This window comes from Podarcis filfolensis, assembly GCF_964270895.1.
Source record: "Podarcis filfolensis genome assembly, chromosome: 4".
Lineage (NCBI taxonomy): Eukaryota > Metazoa > Chordata > Lepidosauria > Squamata > Lacertidae > Podarcis > Podarcis filfolensis.
The window spans coordinates 24,121,652-24,129,287 of record NC_139607.1 but is presented as its reverse complement, the minus strand read 5'-3'; the positions used below and the strand labels follow the sequence as shown (position 1 = coordinate 24,129,287).

The following is a 7,636-nucleotide window of genomic DNA, read 5'->3' as shown; positions in this document are numbered from 1 at the left end:
TTCCTCAAAGCTGCCACTGCCACCACCACAGTCACTCAGGACAAGCGCTGGCTCATCCTCCCTGAGCTTGGCAGCAGCACTGATGGGAGAAATTGGGACATTCTGGGAGCAAATCAGAAGCCAGGATGCCTTTCATAATTCTAGGACTGTCCCTGGAAAACAGGGACACTTGGTGGGTATGGGAAAGCTGAGCATCAAAACCACCAATTAGGGACAATGACCATTCACCCCACTTCCCCCCCCCCCTTTGAGGTTCTAAGTTGCTTTTTTATTCTTCTCCTCCCCTATGTTTTCCTTCAAGGCTGGAACTTTGATTGATTCTAAGGCTAAATTATATACAGTATTGTTCATCAAATTTGTTAAGGGAACTTGGAGCCAATATTAGCTATCGATCATTCTGTTAAGTCAACACAGAGATGCGAGCATGTATTTGTTGTTGACAGAGCCATTAATGTCATAGAACGAAAGAAAGTAAATGGGGGGGGGAGGAAACTGTGGCAAGTGTTGCTCTGTAGTTATTGTATCACTGCTGTTGCTTCTTTTATCCTTTCTTCGACTTCTCCTTTGTTCACGTAATTCTCTTTGGGTCCTGGAGCCTTCATGCTTCATTTACTGTTGTTTCTGAAGGCTTCATCTAGGAATCGGGAAGATAAAGAAATATTCAGCACTGACTGAGAAAGGAGCACACTGGGGCAAGTGAATTCCTTTATGATTGTAACATGAGGAGATTTATAGCAATGGGCTCTCAATAATATATTAGAATTCTCCACTTTGTTGTGTGGGGAGTTAACATTTTTGTTAAATTTCCACACAACATTCGGTTTCTCGGCTGCCACCAATGACTCTCTTCTTTCAATATATTGTGAGTTTTATAAGAGTTGAATCCTGAGAGCTTCTCATAATGGGTATATCCATAGTTATTTCATTCTACCTGTGATGGTATTTGTTTCCCTTTTGACAGCTGGGGATATCTTTCTGCCAGTTGGAAGCCACCCAGACTGGCCAGCCAACATATAAATAATAAATAATTATATTATTATTATGGTCAGGTTTTCAAAAAATGAAAACATTTTGGTATTTGTGTTAGTTATTCCTACGGTCCCCTTTGTTTTTTTTCAGGTCTCAAACGCTATACAAGCCAACTGACAGATCTTATTCAAGAGATGTTCTCTTGGTTTAACTTGGGGAAGAAGGGCAGAGTTTGCATTCAAAAGTAGTAGAAATTATTTCCTGAAAGAACACAACATCTGAAGACACAACTTAAAAAAAAAATACATAAATACGTAGTTACATATAAAAAGCTTACATTAATGTGAAGTTACTAATACATAGGGACACGGGTGGCGCTGTGGGTTAAACCACAGACCCTGGAACTTGCCGATCAGAAGGTCGGCGGTTCAAATCCCTGCGATGGAGTGAGCTCCCATTGCTTGGTCCCTGCTCCTGCCAACCTAGCAGTTCGAAAGCACGTCAAAGTGCAAGTAGATAAATAGGTACCGCTTCGGCGGGAAGGTAAACAGCATTTCCATGCACTGCTCTGGTTTGCCAGAAGTGGCTTAGTCATGCTGGCCACATGACCCGGAAGCTGTATGCCGGCTCCCTCGGCCAATAAAGCGAGATGAGTGCCACAACCCCAGAGTCGGTCACGACTGGACCTAATGGTCAGGGGTCCCTTTACCTTTACCTTTACTAATACATATAAAGCAATATCAGTTCATTTCCTTCTAACACACCCTCCCTCTCAGCCTCTGCGATCTCACCCAGGGTCCAACAAACTCTCAGCTGACCCACAAAAGTCTCACAATGAGAAGAGTTCCTGGAAACAGTGGACATCATCCTAGTCTCTCACTCTAGTCTTGCTTTTTATGGGCAGCTACTTCCTCAGGCTCCCCATAGCTATGTCCCATTCATCTGCACTCTCCACACCCTGTTCCAGGTGCAGCAGGTTTTCTGAATTTCCCAGGGGGTCCAGAGGATGGGAAAAGGGCCCCACAACCACCACTCACACCTCTTTCTTCACCCTCTGTCCTCTCCTTCCCCAACTGCTTAATCTGCATATTCATGGTAGCATAAAATGTCAGCTTGTCATGTTAAGAATGGATTGAAAGCAAAAAATAAAATAAAATGCATTCCTCAGATTGTAATTTTATTATGAAACAAACATATTTCTTTTTTCCTGATCAGTATTCAATTAGCACTGTGTCCTCTTTTTTAAAAAAAAAAAAACTACAGGCTTAGCTCAATTATACACTGCATTTGTGCCGGGCTTTCCTCACCAGGGAGAATGAAATTTTAGTTTACTAATTTTGTCATGTGAGTCACAAGGCACATTTGGCGCAGTTTTAGATGTTACTGAGTACAGCGGGATGATTTTTGTGGGAGGGGTAAAGACTCTTGCTTCCGTTGTCTGGGCTTTTTGAACTTCTTCCTCTCTCCCTTTAGTAAAAACTGAAGTCACTCTTAGAGGGACTTCATTTAGCATGTTGAAAATAGGGAAAGATTCTGATGAGAGTTTTCGAAACAATGAAGCTTGAAGATAACTTTTGGCTTTTATGGAGATATAATTTTGATTTACGTTTGCCTTTGCTGGAAGTAACTGCAGGTATTTATCTTAATGACTCTGATTAGTAGGTGAACTTTTTTTCCGAAGCATTCAAAAGGTGTGCTTCAGTCACAGTCTTTTGTTTGCTACTTTTCTCTGGTGCATTTCTCTTTAAACGCTTAAGCACTTTCTAAAAAAAAGCCCTGAAAATGGGCATTTATTAGGTGTCAAATAAGTGACTTACTCAATTTCAGTAACAAGGCTAGAAATAAGAGCAGCAGCAAATATTGCAGCATCTAAAGCCTTCTGTTGTTTTTTCAAAGCCCTGTACCAATATTAACCATCCTTACAGCAATTGTTTCATTTTCATGTGAGCCTCTTTGTAGGACAATGTTAATCAGAAAGGGATATATAAATGAAATAACCTGAATTAACAATCCATATTTATAGAAGATGTAATAGCCTGGGGTCACCCATTGAGTTAGCAGCTGAGATAAAATTTGAAGCATGGACACTGTCTCAACCTCGTCATTACTCTAGGATAGCTGACATCAGGCATTCTACTTGTGTGTAAAAACAATACACAAGGAAGGACCAGGGCTGCATCAAGTATTGCTGCTACAAGCCTGCCAAGGCACACCCACTCTGGTAACTTGAGCTCAGGGCTCAGGTTAACCCTTTCATGCACACAGAGTCTGAGTCAGTTACTGTATATTACAACAACCTAACCTGCACAGGGTTTCTTTAAAATAAAGAACCAACCCACTACTAATGGATTCCTTTGCCCAGATTGTACCATCTCAACAAATTTGTATTTTTCAGCTCAGTCACCTTTATGCCTGAAGACAATATTTCTTCCACACTGCAGCTCACTTAAGGGCAGGCGTGTGTGTGGTTTTAGTTTGTGAATAGTAATAATAAAAAAATAGTTTTATTGATCACCCGAAAGCTTTCCACTCTTGTCATTGCGTATGCAAATTGCAACTTTGAATTGTGATGCCTTTGATACATCTTTCAGCTTCCTAGCATGGAACAGTTTAAAATAGCTTCTGTAAGAATCAATATCAGAAAAGAAGATAGCCAAAAAAGGTGTCTAAGATGTCATGAATTAACAGCACGTCTAGAAAACTCTGGAGAGAAATAGGTTCAGATCCCTTCCTAGCCATGAAACTCATTCAGTTATGCTGGGCTAATAATTCTCTTTCAACCTGACCTAAACTCACAGGGCTGCTGTGAGGGTAAATTGGGAGAGGCACCCTGTTCACTGCCTTCAACAACATGGTGGAAAGCTAAGCTATAAATATATATTAGCAAGCAGGCAGCCATTTTAGGTGCAATTGCTGATGTGTGGCTCCTTTTGGACCTGGAAGAAGTTAGAACGGAGGTGGAACGGGGTGCAGAATGCAGTGTAAGGGGAGTGGGGCTGGCATAACAGGGGTAGGGTGGAGCGTAAGGGGGTGGGGTGTGCTTATACACACTCTGCCGACGTGCACAGGGACCAGGAACAGAACCCCCACACAAAATGGTTGCCTCCTGTACTGAGAAAGTTGTCCTGTATTGCAGATTGATACATTTAAGAAGAATGGGCTCCAAGGAACAAAGAAAAGTCCCTAAAGCCAGCAAGAGTCACTCAAAATAATAACTGAAAGCCAATAAAACTGTGTGTGTGCTTGTGTTTGTAGGTGGAGGTGCATCAACCTTTTTATGGCCAGACAACGGAAAAACTTCGAGAATTCTTGATCCTGCATTATATGGGAGTTGAGCTATGCCCTCAATCATCGCTTTGTTGACAGTTCAGCAACAGTGTTAGAAGATCCAAAGACCCACTGGTCTGAGTGGAAAAAAAAACAACTAAAACAATTATAGTGTGGAACATTACAGGTATCTATTGATTGTTTCAAGGGGAAATTGCTATTCTGTCAAGAAGGTATTATGGTACACACATCACCTGGCCCCTGCTCCCTTTCACACAGAAAGTGCGTTTCTCCATCAAAGGCCATCAGCTGAAAAAGAGAAAATTATCTCATGGGCAATGGCCAACATGAAAAAGGTACCTGAAATTTCAGAACCACCACCTGTTCATTTCTTATTGATGGAATTTCATAGTTGCGAAATAGGACATTCGCACCTTTGCAAAAAGATATTGCTGAAATAAATTTACAGATGTATTTATTTTATTTAAAATCAGCATCTCTAAAGTGTTTAATAATTAAAAATAAAAAACCCCTAAGGGGTGTATACCGTTTTCAATATTAAAACAGTATCCATTAAAACAAAAATACAGCCTAAAATCAATATAAACACATAAAAGAAAATAAAAACATATTCATTGGATGCATACCCACATGAATCAGGTTCCAGTCTTATGGGTCAGAAAAGCTTGGGCAAAAATAAAAGTCTTTACAAGACATCTAAAGCAATGGATGGTGGATGCTACCTGCATGGAAGAGGGATGGACATTCTACAGAATGGGTGCAACAGCAGAAAATTCCCATTTTGGGGTCACTGCCCTGTGGTGTTCTTTAGGGTGGGGCGACACAAGTAGAATTCTCCCAGATATCTAAGTGACCTTGCAGGTCTATACAGGGACAGGCAATATTTCAGGTAACCTGGTCCCAAGTTATTTAATTGTTCAGTTTATATTTGAGATAAAACAGTAGATCTATTTCTAAGTAAACAAATAACTCTCAAGAGGTGCAGTTCATTAGTCTCATCATTGCTGCAGAACAAATGAATAATAAGTTTACTGCTCCTGAGGTTTTGATGAACAGTGGGTTTTCTGCTTGAAATTTGTAAGACAATACATGCCATGTCGCATATGATTTTTGAACTCTGAACAACTTTTCCAATAGCTCACTTGTCTTGCAGGGAACCAGATTACAATCCTATTTTGCCAGCCAGTCAGATATAAATTGTCTGACCAGAAAGGATGACACCATGCCGTGTCCAGCTCAGAGACATCCTTACCCAACTTGATGTGTATTCACTTGCTTCCCTCCTTAGGGATACCAACGATGTCCACAAAGGCAAATCTGTCAAGTTGCCGGCTGTCACAAATGCAGACACCAGCACCAAGGAGCGTCAGCATGTTAAACTCATTTGCTATCTCCTGGTTCATCCATTACCAGATGAACAGGGGATCTGATTCCAAGCACTTGAGTCTATGGGATGGAACCACCTGTGGTCAGATGAGAAAGATGACCTTATTTCCTGCAGACATTACCTGAGCAGCATGGGATCCAGACATGCCCCAGTCCAGGCTTTGTTAATACATCATCCGTCCCTGTGTCTCATTGACATGTTGATGCTTCCACAAGACAAAGAGCTTTCCTTGGTGGTCCTGAAACAAATTTGGATGAGGACAGGGCCTTCTGTGTATTGCAGTCACTCTGAACATAACACAAGGACATTCTTCCACACCAAAAATAGCAGACTGCTAAGAAGCATTGATTAAAACACCTTTAACACTTGAGGGTGGCTAGTTGGAAACTATAGAATGAAAGGCAACCCTAATTAATATTTATTATTTATTAAATTTATTGATCAGAAGGTTGGCGGTTCGAATCCCCGCAACGGGTTGAGCTCCCGTTGCTCGGTCCCTGCTCCTGCCAACCTAGCCATTCAAAAGCATGTCAAAGTGCAAGTAGATCAATAGGTACCGCTCCGGCGGGAAGGTAAACGGCATTTCCGTGCGCTGCTCTGGTTCGCCAGAAGTGGCTTAGTCATGCTGGCCACATGACCCGGAAGCAGTACACCGGTTCCCTTGGCCAATAAAGTGAGATGAGCGCCGCAACCCCAGAGTCAGTCACGACTGGAGCTAACGGTCAGGGGTCCCTTTACCTTTACTTTTCTTCTTTTTTTGCCAGTGCAACACAAAGCAACTTATGAAATTTTAAGCAGACGGACACGTACATACGTTAAGCCATTACATATAAACATTAAAACCTTCATTAGTCATTTTGATCCAGTGCAGATCAGTGCTGGCTTGAGACATTTAGCAGCTGTAGCAGAGCCCAAATAGTGCTCCCACCATCCCCTGTGAAGGTCAATTATTTACAAAGTCATTCTGTATTATGCAGACACCAATAACGGCCTTCATCTCTCTCTTCCTACCTTGACCCCACTCCACTGTCAATTCACCTGATCTAGATTTAATTAAGGCTCTGGCTCACTGTATGTTGAAGATTAGTTCTGAAAACGGCACCATAGTTGGTGCAGAACTGTGAGGGGTCCGGTGCCACATCTGCCAGGTTTCATGGGATCAGTTTCAGTTGCTGTGCTCTGAGGACATTGACAAAGTGGTTGCAGTGTACATCTGGGCATGTGTTCTCTTGACCTTTGGGGTCATTAAAATCTAGCTGGTGGAGGATGGCTGGGTGGGTCCAGTTGGGGTGGCTGAATGCATCATTACACAATTGGGGGGTGAGTGTTGGGTCAGTGTTTGTGCATTACTTCCAATAAATGTGCAAACTGTGTACCTGTGTACACAGGCAGTTGAGTCACACACCCATACAGTTATTCACAGGTCACGTTCAATGAGGGAACGTCATGTATACTTGCATACACAATAGCTGAGCTGCACAAATTAGCAACTGTACGCAAACACTTAGACATGATTTGAGACAGCATAACATGTGAACAAGTCTAGCAGCTGAGCTGCACACTTGTTATTCACATAGCAATTGAGCTGAACAAATCAACAAGTGTGCACTCTTTCACACAAACACTTTCTCACACGTGTAGACGTAGCTAGCATCTGTGCTCAGTGTAATGTGTGAATGATACTTGGGTGATGTGAGTAAGAGACATAGTTCAATGACAGCCACGAACTTTGTTTTCCTCACTTAACGTCCGGTTCGGCCTTGGTTTCTTTCAGCCCGCAGTTAGATTGATTTCTAACTAAACTGCCAATATGGTTCATCTGTTCATTAAATGTTTGCTGTGATTATTAATTAGCTTGTTAAAAGACGGGGTGTGCAGGCACACTTCTGTGCCTTTGGGCTATTCCCTTTCCAATTAAGCATTAGTATTTAATCTCTCCCACTACTTTATGAGGCAGTTTTAATGTTAAAAGGCAAGTTTCCACCAAAATGA

The 7,636-nt window shown here is 41.9% G+C and overlaps 1 long non-coding RNA gene across 1 annotated transcript; it reads right to left on the bottom strand.

Moving 5' to 3' along the window:
• Positions 1-274: 274 nt before the first annotated feature.
• On the bottom strand, positions 275-5,878 carry LOC310761314. Its single transcript, XR_014547371.1, has 3 exons — positions 5,766-5,878; positions 4,491-4,545; positions 275-634 (listed from the first exon to the last, which is right to left on the bottom strand). It is a non-coding gene; the product is annotated as an uncharacterized lncRNA (long non-coding RNA).
• Positions 5,879-7,636: the final 1,758 nt, after the last annotated feature.